Here is a 15,657-nt window from a genome sequence, read left to right on the forward strand (position 1 = left end):
ACCTTTTGTTCATACCGATTCACCTTTTCCCTAATTGCCAGTTTTGTTTCTTTAAATCAAATTATTTGTAATGCTAATACACCAAGAAGGAAGGAATAAAATTCTCGGACACTAAAGTTTCATAATTATTGCACAAATATTCATTTAAGAAATGCAAAACGTCCAAGAAATCCATTTAATCTTTTTCTGGCTTGATTTTGTTCGCATACACATACCTTCAAAAAGAAACACTTTAATATATATATACTTCGGAAAAAATGTATATTAATGTATACTTTAAGAACATTAACATAGTGACATTAATATTCGAGATTATAGTGATGCACACATCACTATAATCTCAAAAAAAAAAAACACTCCGATATTTTATGTCTACACATAAGCCTCCATATTATTGACATTAGTAGAACGACGTAGAACAGAAGATAAACTCTTATTTATAACTACTTCAGTATTTTTTATCATTAATATCTTTGGAAAGCCATGAACATCAAAATTTGCATCTAATTTTACGCCTTAAAATATCCGCTTTCATAATTACACGATAAAGGCCATAGGAAATCATTTCACTATCTTCAAATTCTAAACTAAGTATAAAAATAAATATTCATTGTTTTATTCACGTGCATCCATATTCAGAACTATTTACACAGCAACTTCATGGGCCATGTTAAAACAAATCCCAAAGATTTCGTTTTTGCTTAATAACACAACATATTTACTGCAATATGTTTTGTTCTTACTTACCGAACTGCTAAAGCGGCCGTGCATGTTTTATTAATACCATCTAAAGAACAGTCGTGCAGAATGATTTGCCGGTGTAAAATTTTATTTTCTGCTTTCTTTCAAACATATGTCACATTTATCATTTCTCTGTCAGATTCCATTCATTGCCGAATATGTTCGACATTTTGAATGATCATGTTGTACAGTTTGTGTTATTACTCTGAGTGGATAAATAGAAAAGATATTTTAAAGGAAATTCATTAAAGTACACGTAATCTTCCACTGTTATTATAAGAGACAAATTATTATTATATATCATTATTGTTTGTCGTGCTAATGCGAGAAAATATAAACACTTGAAGGTAACAGGTTTTGCTACACTAACTGCAATAGACAGTCTATCATAAGAGGTCATTTTATGGTTGGTTGTGATAGCCACAAAGAATATAAAATAACTGGATGAAATAGGGCTAAAAACCGATAATACTATGAAAGGCTACTGTAACGGTGATAACTCCGATAACGATTAATGTAATAGCAATGATGATGACAGAAACTATAACAGCAGTAAAGAGTCACGAATTTCCTCCATGATAATCCGATTATTTACTGTTCCTTTATCATCCAATGTTCAATCGTTACAAACCTGGTACTGATTGACCAATTTCCTTGTCTTTAACAATATTATTTAGCTGTTCATGCTACTGTCGTTATAGATCCATAGCAGGTACTTTACTGCATCAATGATTGATGGCATATACAATGGAGTTATTTGATTTCAATATATTACTGTAATATCTTATTTATGATCATCAGATGTATTTAAGGGTCGCAGGCATGGCTGTATGTTTATGAAGTTCGCTCTACAATTACGTGGTGTCAAGTTCAATCTCACTTTATGGCAATTGTACAAGTGTCTTCTAGCATAGCTGTTAGTTGACTAAAACCTGGCGAGTAAAACTTGGTTGACGGAAACTGTAGAAACTCGTCAGATAAACCATTCCTGCTCTTAAATCTAATCTGTCATTCGCTATAAAAGCCATACCCGGTCCTTGTGTGACTGTAACAGAGTACTCTGTTGGAAGCATTCAAGTCTGGTCTCCACTTTAAAAATAAATTTCTCCCTCCTTCAACTAGTTATAAAGATCCTTAAAAAGAGAATGTGAGCCGCCTTTTCATCTCTTAGTCGTCAAAAAACGCACTGGTTATCAATTTTATCAATTTCAGTATTGCTAAATAATGAGTATCTGTCATATATAATGTGAGATGACTGATCGTAATCACCTGATTTTTCTCAGACAAAAAGGGTTTTCCTCTTTGTTAAAAGAAATAATCATTTCCCGTCTGACCTCAATTCATGCCACTTAAATGAGTGTTTCTTTTTTGTTTTATTTTATGGCCCTGTTGGGACAGTACGAATGTCCGTTTTGAGGGGCTCTGAGATTGAAAAGAGAAGAAATTACTCTCTAATCGGCCTCAATAATTACAACAGAGTGGACACTGCTACAGGCATGCACATAAGTCCGGTGGTGGTTTTAAACAGGGTTACGTTTACCATTCTTAAACAGGAATAGTCTGCACGACATGCAGTTGCGTAACAAAATTTCATTCACAAAGCTTTAGTTGATATAAAACTTTGATAGAAGACACTTACGCAAACTGGTGCATTGATTGCACATTATTGGTGCAAATGTTGTTGTTGACAATGTTGACGTAGCTGTTGTTGCTTTGAATTGTGTGATTTAGAGCTCCAAGATTCTGAACCTTGTTTTTATGGTTCAAATTCCATAGCAATTTTGTCAGGTCAAGAATCGAGTCTGCAGCCAACAATAGTACAGCTGAAAAATTGACTTTCTCATTCATCCAAAGTAATCATCACTACCATCATTTTGACATTTACAATCTAAGTGTTTAATGAGGATAATGCATCACACTGCTCTCTTGTGAAATGTCTAATTGAGTAGAGATATTTTTATGGTTCAGTGACGTGCCTCCAACAGGACTTCCAACACGTATGGAGGAAAAGAAGGATGAAAACATGGCTCATGGATTATCCTGGGATCACAAGTTTGTTCCGAAAGCTTACCAAAGAACCTATTTTCAGCTGTTTAGGTCATATATAGGGAGAGTATTCTTTCGTGCGTAAAAGTACTCATTTTGTTGCAGTGAATATTGTTGGTATTCCTCTTGTTGTTGATATGTTGTTTAGCTTACAGGTAATGATAATAATAATAATGGTTTCAAATTTTGGCGCAAGGGCAGCAGTTTTTGCGGAGGGGCTAAGTCAATTACTTCGACTCCAGTGCTCAACTGGTACTTATTTTATCAACACCGAAAAGATAAAGGTAAAATCGACCTTGATAGAATTTGAACTCAGAATGAAAAGAACGGATGAAGTGCTGCCAAGCATTTTGCCCTGCGTGCTAACGATTCCGCCAGTTCGCTGTCTAATGATATAAATAATAATAACAACAAAAACAATAATAAAGGTGGAAATCGCAACCATGACATTCTAAAGCTGGGCATATAAAGTTCAGTATATAAAGCTGGGTATATTTCATGAATTAAATCAATAGATGTTCCTATAGATTAAAAAAAAAAGCATATCCCAAAGATGAAATGGCAGCAACAATAAAAACAACAAAAACCAAACTTTACTATCACAGACATTATTAATCCATGTACGAACATCAATATCACTAAACTAAACGAAGAAAATATTTGCAGAAACCTCTACGGTTGGGAGTATTGAACCCAAAGAAATACGAAGGAAAACAAATATGAAGGAACGGAAAAAGTAACATGCCAACAAATATATAAACAAGAGCCCAGGAACGTACGAACACAGAAAATAGCACTTACTATATGCTGAACATTTCTTACGAGAAGCAATTTTCGATATAATAAAAGCAACAAAAAAGTAAAAGTAACGCAGCACGTATCCAAGTCACTCGGTAGTGCCAGTAGAAAAAACAAAACAAAAAAAAAACGCAATAAAACGAGACTTCTGAATGACGATAATGATGGTGATGATGATGATGATGATGATGATGATGATGATGATGATGATGATGATGATGATGATGATGATGATTTCCTCTAACTTGGCACAAAACCAGTATTTGTTGTCAGAAGAGTGGGTAAGGCAAAACAGAATCTGAAGCAAAACGACTTTTGTTTTCGTTGTTATACCTTTCTAGACTAAAACATTTGCCTGGCACCAAGAAAGAGGTTATAGTGTATTGATTTATATTGGTTTCTGCTGGTACTTAAAGTAAAAATGATAGAGTAAAGAATGTAGGAGAAAATAATCACTTGTTTTTAATATTATTTGTAAAGTAAAATGAAGTGGATTGTAATGAGCATAATGTAAAATACTGGCAACTAGTTTATCGATACCAGTGGCAGGAAAATGTTGACGTCAACGAGCTCAGGATTCAGAACCGAGCAGAATAAAAAAAAAAGAAAAGAACCAATGAAGAAATCTAATTTAGTCTATCTTCAACCATCTCAGCTATATTCAAAACGGAGGCTAACTACACTCAGACATCATCATCAACAACAACGACGACGACGATGACATCAGCATTTAGAAGTGAAGCATGTAATAAACAATGCTAGCATTAGTTTCATATGACATTAAAAGCTTCTGAAACTATCAATCATATATTACTGAGGCGACCGGGCGGATCCTAGCTTCTAACAGCTTATTTATTTGAAGTATTCTATTGTTGTTGTTTGCGGTGGCGGTGGTGGTACTGGTGTTTGTTTGTTATTATAGTTGCTGGCGGTTAGTGTTTCAATGACTTTTTTAAACTAACAATGTAATTCAGTATCGGTCACAGGGCTATAGGATAATAAACTACAGTATTAATTATTGAATAGCACACATACATAAAGCTGAAATTCATTTAGATAGTGTTTAAAAACATTTGTTAGAGATCGGAGGATCGTGTAATCCAATGTCTTTTCAACGACACTAAACAACATTTTATATACTTTATATATTATATTTTATAAACATTTTATGTTTAAAGTCTTTAAAATAGCCGAAATGCATTAACCATGACATCTTATTCTCCTCTTCACTTTGTTTTTCTTTTTCTTTGGCTTGATAATAAACGTATTTGAGAGAATCAGAACAAGTGGTGAATCCAAACAAACAAAGAATTGTCACTTTCTTTCCTATCACCAAATCTATGCTGCGTCCATGCTCAAAACATGCACCATTAAGTTTACCCAGTCGTAGGTAGGTGCTATAAAGTAGTATAGATCACCATTTTAATCATTCTGATTTCCCAGAAGAAATTTCATGAAGTAGATTATCTATAATCAATAGGTTATAAGGATGGTCACTATTAAATGTCCATATTTTGTTTCTGGATAATAATGTATAATCTTTAAAGAAAACTTCTATCATATTATTTTCTACTGATATTACTGTTACAAATTTATTTCTTTTTATTGCATGGTTGCTGGTAAAAGTAACCATACAATCAAACAAAATTATGATTTTGTGTGATTCGTTTCGATGATAATTTAGGTTACTCAACAAAAAGATATTCCCCAAAAATATCTCTGAAAAAGATTTTCATAACAAATATGTAAATTTATTAGAGAGAGAGAGAAAGAGAGAGCGGGAAAGAGAGTGAGAGAGAGAGAGAGAGAGAGAGTGAAAGAGGGGGGAGGGCAGGCTTCGTTACCTTCCTAAGCCATATACTGTGTAAGTGCACTGAATTTCTTTCGGCTGGATTGCAGTGCTTATTCTTACTGTAATAGAGAACATGTCTATTTTAATAAATATTGCTATTTGTATTTTTAGACAAGACAACCCAAACGAGATAGCTTTAACCGGAAATTAAGTTTCCATGGTTACTAAAACATTATTGTTATTATTAAACAAAATAAATCAAACAACGTTTTGATAGATTTACTTGATAATCTATAGAAGTCAAGAAATGAATCGTTCATTCCATAATCAATTTTATTTATATTCAATTAGTAAAATATTTAGTTTATAGAAAGTCTTCTCAAACCGAAGCTCTGTGCTCTCTTTGAGACTTTGTAATGTTTTATGCTGTGTCACTCATACATTCATTTTTATTGGTTTCAAAACGATCTACGCCACTTCTGCGTTATATCATCGGATTCTTCGCCAGATTCCTCGCTTTCCTGATGCTGGCTCTACTGCTAAAGTTCTAAATATTTGATTTTCATAACTAGGCACAAAATAAGCGCGCACACACACACACACACACACACACACATACACACACACACGTATGTGTGTATGTATGCATGCATGTGTGCGTGTGCGCGCGAGCGCGCGTGTGTATGTGTGTGTGTGTGTGTGTGTGTCTGTCTGTCTGTCTGTCTGTCTGTCAGTGTTTGTGTTTGTCTCTTTACAATAGTTGCTGGATTGGGATTGTTTATGTTCATGTTGGTACCTCTATTTCCAGGTCTTTGTATTTTGAAAGTTTCTCTATTTCTTTTAGAGAAACGTTGTCATCTGCTGGTATTGATACATCAACTAAAAGCATTTTTTTCCTTCATGATCTCTGACAACTATATCTGGCCTATTGACTTTTATTTCTCTATCTGTGTGTATTGGTTGCTTTCTCGTTTTCTGTGACCTTTTCTGGGGTGTGCCTATACCATCTTTTTTTCTGTTGTTATTCCATAGAGTTGGCATAGCTTCCAGTGTATGTAGGTCCCAACTCTGTCGTGTCTGTGAATATATTCCTTCTTAGCCAGGACTGGGCAGCCAGATATAATATGATTTATTGTTTCTTGTCCATCTCCACATATTCTGCAGTTACTTCTTATGCTTCTTTTCATTATATGTTTTTGGTAATTTCTGGTGGGGAGGCTTTGATCTTGTGCTGCAATTTAAAATCTTTCAGTCTCTACTTTGCTAGGATTTTTCTGTCTATTTCTTTTGCGTTTAGTTTAGCCCAGTATTTGCCATGAAGGGGCTTTTCTTGCCATCGTTTTATCAAGGTCCGTTGCGGTTCTAGTTTTAGTTTGGATTTCATTTGTTTTATGACTTCTTCTTCTTCTTCTTCTTCTTCTTCTTCTTCTTCTTCTTCTTCTTCTTCTTCTTCTTCTTCTTATTATTATTATTATTATTATTATTATTATTATTATTATTATTATTATTATTATTATTATGTTGTTTTTTTCTCTTCTTTCTTCAAATTTTCTTCCATTTCTCGCCGAGTGTTTTCCGTACACCTAGGGCAGAGAAACTCGTTGTATGCATTCCCAGTTCACACACGCAAATTCATAGGTAAAGCATGTACTTAAGAAAAAAAAAAGTTCATGAATGGATGTTGTTTTCACAGCGATAATGCTCTTCTCAGTACATGAGTCGTTCCGGTTAGCACGATTTTTTGCACTCCCTGTAGGGATGGTAAGCCTGGTATCATTTTTATATAGGTTTCAGTACCTTTTTTTATCATTCCTAGAGATCCTACAATCACTGGTATGGTAGTCGCCTTGAGGTGCCACATTTTTTCAATTCCTATTAGCAAGTCTTTATATTTACTGATCTTGTCAAATTCTTTCGCCGCTATATTATGATCAGAGGGAATACTCATGTCAATTAATAAACACGTCTTCTTTGTCTGATCTTTTATAATAATATCCGGTTTATTAGCTTTTATAGCCTTGTCAGTATGTACGGGGAAGTCCCAGAGAATCGATACATTTTCTCCCTCAGTCACAGCTTCAGGATGGTGTTTATACCATTTGTCAGCGGTTTTGATTTTATAATGCTGACATATTGTCCAGTGTAAATACTGGCCAACTCTGTCATGTCTTGTATTATATTCTACAGGTGCTAAGACTCTACACCCTGAGATTAGGTGGTCTATAGTTCCAATCGCATCGTTACAAAATCGGCATTTTGGGTCAGCTTCATTTTTTATCACATTGGCTTGGTAGTTCCGGGTTAATAAGCTTTGGTCTTGAGCAGCCAATATGAAACCTTCACTCTCTGCTTTTAGCCCTGAACTTCGTAACCACTGATGCGTGCGTTTCTGGTCGACATCAGCTTGTTTGCTACGAGCCACATACTTGCCATGCAGAGGTTTCTGTTCCCATGTGCTAGCTAATTTTTCATGTGCTTTTGTCTTTGCAATTAATTTAATTTTCTTTGCAGCAGCAGTTGGCGCATTTCCTTCAACCTGATCAAGTTGGTGGGTATCTAAGAGTTCGGTAGCGAATTTTTTGCTCTCTTTCAGAATAGAGTGAAGTTTTTTTCGGTCTTTCATGTTTTTCAACAAGTTTCAGCATCCAATCGTTGGTTGTTTCAAGGTACTTGGCCAGTCCGATTGTGGTGATTTTGTACGTAAGTTCAAGCTGGATCAAGCCTCAACCTCCCTGAGCTCTGGGAAAGTAAAGGCGATCCACGTCTGCCTTTGGATGGTGCATCTTATTACAAGTCAGTAGCTTGCGGATTTTTCTGTCAATTTTGACTATTTCACTGGTATTTCAGTTAAGCACATTGAAGCTATAAAGAACAACTGGGACTGCTAAGGAATTTATGGCTAACACCTTATTATAAGCATTGAGTTCAGACTTCAGAACTGCTCGAACTCTTCTATAACATTCCTTCCTAACCTTCTCTTTCATGCTTGCATGCTGGATACCAGAGCCTTCATTTATTCCTAGGTATTTATAGGTTTGTTCCTGCTCAAGTTCTTTTATTACTGTTTCGACATCTAATTCTATTGAACTTGACTTTACTAGTTTCCCTTTCTTAAAAGTGGCTTTGGCACACTTTTCAAGGCCAAACTCCATCCCGATATCATCACTGAATCCTTTCACAGTATGTAATAGTCCCTGAAGCTCTTCATCATCTTTGCCATATAGCTTTAAATCATCCATATAAAATAGATGGCTTATTTTCTTGTCAATTTTGTAGCCATACCTTGTTCTATTCAGTTCACTTGAGAGTGGTATTAGTGCTATGCAGAAAATTAGTGGTGAAAGCGAGTCACCCTGGAAAATGCCACAGTTTATGCTAATATTGTTTGAGTGCAATACTCCATTAGAATGATATAATTGCAGCTTCGTGTTCCATAGTGACATATTATACTTTAAAAAATCTGAAATCACAGGAGAAATTTTGAAAATGTCCAGCGATTTCAGAATCCACGAATGTGGTATGCTGTCAAAGGCATGAAGAGCTGAGATTTCTGCGCTTGTTATGGCAGTTCTCAAGGATCATGCGATTAATTAAGAGCTGATCTTTGCATCCGTATGAGCCTCGTCTGCATCCTTTTTGTTCAATGGGAAAGAGGTTATTCTCTTCCATAAACATATATGTTTTCTCCACTAGAATAGATGTCAAAATCTTATAGGTAGTAGAAAAACATGTTATAGGCTGGTAGTTTTTTTGGTCTTTGGTTTCGTTATTTTTCGGGAGGAGGTAAGTAATACCATTTGCCATCCAATGGGGAGTTCTTTCTGGGTCTTTCATAATACTATTAAATAGTATTACTAACATTTTGTGTGCGGACGATAGTGACGAGAGCCAGAAATTTGGTACTCTATCAGTACCAGGGGATTTCCACTTATGAGCCTTGGTTAGTGCCCTCCTTAGGTCGATGATTGAGATGTCTTCCCATACCTGTTCTGGTAAATTTTTGTAGGCATCTTGGGTGCGTTTGATCCAGTCTGCATTTTCATTGTATGGTTTCTCATCACTCCAGATCCCTTTCCAAAAGTTTTCAACTTCTTCCATTAGGGGTGGATTTTCAATGGCTATTTTTTCTTTCCCTATTTCCCTGTAAAATGATTTGGCATTGGATTTGAACATTTTATTTTGCCTGTAGAATTTGATTCTTTTCTCAAATCTGCGTATTCTCTGAGCCTTCGCTTGAACTTTTTGTTTAAGTGTTTCATTCGCTGACATTAGTTCTTCTCTTGTTGAGAGTCCATATTTTCTCACGATCTTCCTGCTTTTTCTTGATCTTATATAATTTCCAGAGATTAGCTCAGTTAATATTGATATCTCCCTTCGCAACGATTCAATCTCAGTTTCAATTCTACTCCTCCAGTTTGATTTTCTTTTCGAATTTGGTATTGTTGGCTTTTTGGGTGTTAAACAGCACCTTTCGATTACCTTAGCAACAGAGTAAATAATTTCATTTAATTTATTAAGATCGGGTTTTAGTTGTTGTATGATCTCTTGTGTAACACAGTTGTCAATTTTTATTTGCGTTTTATGTTGGTGTGCATTTGGTAGTTTATGGAGTGGTTCCCTGTCATTCATATTTGTATGCCCTACAACTGCAAGCTCATTCAGAACTTCCTGCTTCATTTCAGTGATAGATTTTCTGTGTTGTTCAGCAAATATGTGGTTTTCATATTCTGTTTCGACATAATTTTCCTGGCTGTTTTCCCTAGGGTCATTATATTCTCCTTTTTCTTCAGGCTCTTGAGTGGTTTCGGCAGATGGTCGCCTTTCAGTCAATGCTTGCGGTCCAACGTTCCTCTCCTCTGCTTCATTATTTCTTTCCTGACTTATATTTAGGTCATTCTCTACCGCTCTTTTAATAGAGGTCAATTCTGCATCTGTGAGTCTGGTATTTCTGAAGATATCTCTTCTAACATTTGCTAATCTGTTTTCATCCAGGTTTGGTCTGCTAGCTGGATTCCGGCTCCTCCAAATTCTGTAGGAGTTTGCGGTGTGTTTCTCTTGGGTTGGCCTACTTAATGCAAAGTAATAAGCGTATATTACTTCTTTATATTCTTCCCGGTTCCATTTAATTCTTTTACATTTTTGATTTTGTGGTCGGTGTGGTGGTGAACTTTGGGGGCTTAATTTGGGACAAATCCCGTCTAAGAGACCTTCTAGGTTTGTATTCGGGGAAGCTATTCTGCCATTTGAAAATTTTTCGTCGTCAGGCTGACAGATTCCTGACAGGCGCGCTTCCATTATAACCATTGGACAAGCGACTTGGTGTACTGTTTGAATTTTTTTTTAAGTAAAGTTAAATTATAATTAAATTTTCATTTTTTTAAAAAATTTTATTTGACAAATTTTTTTTTTTTTAATATATTTTTTTAACCACTAATCTTCATACAGGGGCCGCGTTTATCATCATTAGCAGCAGCACCACCAGTAGTTGTAGTAGCATCAGCAACATCACTATCAACAGCAGCAGCAGCGGCAGTGGTAATAGTAATAGTAGTGGTAACAGCAAATCAGCAGTACCAGTGGCAGTAGTAGCAGTGGCAGTAGTAACAGCAACAGCAGCAGTGGTAGTAATATCAGTAGTAGTGACAGCAGCAACAGTGGTAGCAGCAGCAGCAGCGCAGTAGTAGCAGTAGTAGTAGTGGTAGCAGCAGTAGCAGCAGCAGCAGTAGTATCAGTAGTAGTAGTAGTAGTAGTAGTAGTAAGTGCGGCTCATGTATTTTTTTTTAGTAAGATGGGACGGGGTCGGTCAAAAAGAGTTCAAATGCCCACTACTACTAGCAGCGAGCAACAGCAACAGTGACCTTGACCTTAAGAAAAATTAAGGAAGGGCCGACTTACTCTGTTCTGTATTATTTGTGAATAGAGAAGTTGTGTTCGACCAGAGAGAATCTATTATTATTATTTCACGTGCATTTCTGTTATTGCATATTTCAGCTAGTCAAGGAGTATTATTATTATTATTATTTGTTAGGTAGTATGGTTTCTTGTTTGTATTTGTCAGCTTCCTTAAATACTGGAAACAGGTTTTGGTTTTGCTCATGCTTTGTGGCTATTTGTATTAGTTTTCCTTGTTTCTGAAGTAGGTATTTTTGCAGTCCTATGGTGGTTATTTTGTAATAGTTTTCCAGCTGTATAAGATCCCTACCACCTTCTGTGCGTTGTATATATAGCCTTTCTATGTCAGATTTTGGGTGGTGCATCCTAGATCCTGTCATTATTTTTCTTGTTTTCCTGTCTATTTTGGTTAGTTCATTTAGTGTCCAGTTAAGGATATGGTAGCTGTAACTTATAACTGTTATTATTATTATTATTATTATTATTATTATTATTATTATTATTATTATTATTATTATTATTATTAATAATAATAATAATAATAATAATAATAATAATAATAATAATAAATAGTAATAATAATATATAATAAATAGACATTACTTCAGCACCAACAGCAGAAGAACTAGAGAAGTTCTGGAAACAAATATGGTCGGTGAAGCAACAACCCCAGAAAAGGACCACTAAAACAACGAACTTAGCACCTGAGCAACTCTGGGCCCCTATAACAACTGAAGAGGTCACCCAGACACTGCAAAGACTAAGCAACTGGAAGGCACCTGGACACGACAAGATCCCCAATTTCTGGTTAAAACACCTGCCAGCAATGCATAAAAAGCTGGCAGAAAACTTTAACAACATAATAGCAGATCCAGAGACAATGCCTGAATGGCTCACAAAAGGGAAAACCATCTTAATCCCCAAATCCACGGAAACGGAGAAACCACAAAACTATAGACCTATAACCTGTCTCCCTACGATCTACAAAGCCTTTACTGCAATAATATCGCAGAGATTGAGTAAACACCTGGAAAATAACAACCTGTTTCCAGAAGAGCAGAAGGGATGCTGCAAGGGCTCATACGGCTGTAAAGATCAATTATTGATCAATAAAGCCATAACTGAAGACAACCGCAGAAAGAAGAAAGGCCTCAGTATGTCCTGGGTGGACTACCAAAAAGCTTTCGACAGTGTTCCCCACACGTGGATTCTGGAAACACTAGCCATAAACAAGGTGGCACCAATTATCATAAAATACATAGAGCACTCAATGAACAAATGGCAGACAGTGCTACAGCTCCAAACAAAAGAGGGACTTGTGAAAACGAAAGCCATCCCCATTAGAAGAGGAATATTCCAGGGAGACACGCTCTCTCCACTCCTGTTCTGCCTGGCACTCACACCTTTAACAGAATTGCTAAATAGAACTGGATGCGGTTACAAATGCTATGGAAAAACAGTCAGCCACCTTCTATATATGGATGACCTAAAATTATATGCAAAAAACGACAAAGAGCTAGAAACACTACTACAGACAGTACACGGCTTTACCAAGGAAATAGAAATGAAATTCGGATTAGAAAAATGTGCCAAAGCAACCCTGAAAAGAGGAAAATTAGTTAAAAGTAGCAATATAGCACTAGATAAAGCCAATGAAATAAGAGAACTAGACGAAAGCCAACCATATAAGTATTTAGGAGTCAAGGAACTAGATAGGATACAACATACACAAATGAAAGAAAAAATAAAGAAAGAGTACTATAGACGAGTTAGATCAATACTAAAAACAGAGCTCAATGCTAAAAACAAGATAATGGGTATCAACACTTTAGCTGTCCCAGTTATAAGCTACAGCTACAACATCCTTAACTGGACACTAAACGAACTATGTAAGATAGACAGGAAAACAAGAAAAATAATGACAGGATATAGGATGCACCACCCAAAATCTGACATAGAAAGGCTATATATACAACGCACAGAAGGTGGCAGGGGTCTTATACAGCTAGAAAACTATTATAAAATAACCACCATAGGACTGCAAAAATACCTACTCCAGAAGCAAGGGAAACTAATACAAATAGCCACAAAACACGAGCAAAACAAAAAACTGTTTTCAGTATTTAAGGAAGCTGACAAATACAAACAAGAAATCAATCTACCTAACAAATACGAAGAAGAAGAAGAAGAAGAAGAAGAAGAAGAAGAAGAAGAAGAAGAAGAAGAAGAAGAAGAAGAAGAAGAAGAAGAAGAAGAAGAAGAAGAAGAAGAAGAAGAAGAAGAAGAAGAAGAAGAAACAACAAAAGCTATAAAACAAATGAAATCCAAGCTAAAACTAGAACAGCAACGGACCATGATAAAACGATGGCAAGAAAAGCCCCTACATGGTAAATACTGGGCTAAACTAAATGCGAAAGAAATAGACAGAGAAAAATCCCAGCAATGGCTGAGAAGCTCAGGACTCAAAGCAGAGACTGAAGGATTTGTAATTGCTGCACAAGACCAGAGCCTTCCCACCAGAAATTACCAAAAACACATAATGAAAAGAAATATAACAAGTAGCTGTAGAATATGTGGAGATCGACAAGAAACAATAAATCATATTATCTCTGGCTGCCCAGTCCTGGCTAAGAAGGAATATATTCACAGACACGACAGAGCTGGGACCTATATACACTGGAAGCTATGCCAACACTATGGAATAACAACAGAAAAAAGATGGTATAAACACACGCCAGAAAAGGTCACAGAAAACGAGAAAGCAACCATACTCTGGGATATGCCAATACACATAGATAGAGAAATTAAGGCAAATAGACCAGATATAGTTGTCAAAGATCACAAAGAAAAAAAATGCTTTCTAATTGATGTATCAATACCAGCAGATGACAACGTTTCTCTAAAAGAAATAGAAAAACTTTCAAAATACAAAGACCTGGAAATAGAGATAACTCGAATGTGGAATCTAAAAACAGAAACAATTCCTATCATAGTAGGTGCCTTAGGTATAATAAAAAAATATTCAGACAAATACATAACAAAAATACCAGGACTTACAAATATATATAACATACAGAAAATTGCACTACAGGGTACTGCACACATTCTACGCAAAATACTTTCAATACAGTAAACATAAGAGCACCACAGCAAACCACAGCACATACCCAAGGCGCACAGAGCTGCGCTCGGTAGTGAAGTGAAAGCACGTTATAAAAATAAAACTATTGAACAATAATAATAATAATAATAATAATAATAATAATAATAATAATAATAATAATAATAATAATAATAATAAGATAATAACAGCACCGGGCTGAATAACAACATGGATGTGCTACACCGGGCTCCCTATACAAAAACAAATCTAATCCAATAACATCGATGAAATTAGGCAAAATAACCGGTGGAAGATTTGAAGGAAGCGGTCTTTTAACGAAGATAATTTTTTTAAAATATTTTTTATTCTTAATGAAATTTTACTGCCATACAAAGCACAGGTCCTCCTAGTGAAACACGTGCGATCACACACGCAAAACCAACACCGGAAAGTTTACAAACTATATAAAAAAGAAATGGAACAAAATAGTAAGTACATATATTGAATAACTACGCATACACTCGAACGTGTACACAATGATATATACGTTTTGATACCCATAGAACTACACATGCATCTTAATGTTTACACAACTACGTGAAAATCACAGGACACACTCACGCATACGAAAACACATATCACACACGAAGCAAAACCAAAACTTTTTTTTCTTCTTTATTTTCATTTTGTGAACAAACACAGACAGTGAACCATTCATAAGTTTTAATCGTCACACACACACACACACAAAAATACACTATGCCCGGAGATAAATCTATCAACAAAAAAAATACAGATGAATACCGATCTGCTAGCCTTAAAAAACTACGCTACGAGCAATGTTTACATGCTGAGAATTCGGTGACGGTGTTGTCTCAAAAAACTGACCCTAAACAGACAAATCCGTCCCCTAATGTCAACGCCAAAGCTCGTCATGCCTCAATGATAACAAAGCAGATCACAAACCAGATTGGTCGTCGACCGCATCACAAAGGGCCACTTACTCGATATAGATCTGCTAGCTTTAAGAAGCTACGTCACGAGAGCTCGGAGACGGTGTTGTCTCAAAAAATTTACCCTAAACAAACAGATCCGTCCCCTAGCGTCAACGTCGAAGCTTGTTATGCCTCACTGTTAATAAAACAAAATACAAACCGAAATGGTCACCGACCGGGTTATAAAGGACCACTTACTCGGATAATGGACCAGATCCGAGACGAGAAATCTGCTACTGGTTCAAATCTTCCCGACACACAGGAGCTGGAAGTACCCCACAACCGGAATA

Source organism: Octopus bimaculoides, chromosome 1 (genome assembly GCF_046866305.1).
Source record: "Octopus bimaculoides isolate indiv1 chromosome 1, ASM4686630v1, whole genome shotgun sequence".
Lineage (NCBI taxonomy): Eukaryota > Metazoa > Mollusca > Cephalopoda > Octopoda > Octopodidae > Octopus > Octopus bimaculoides.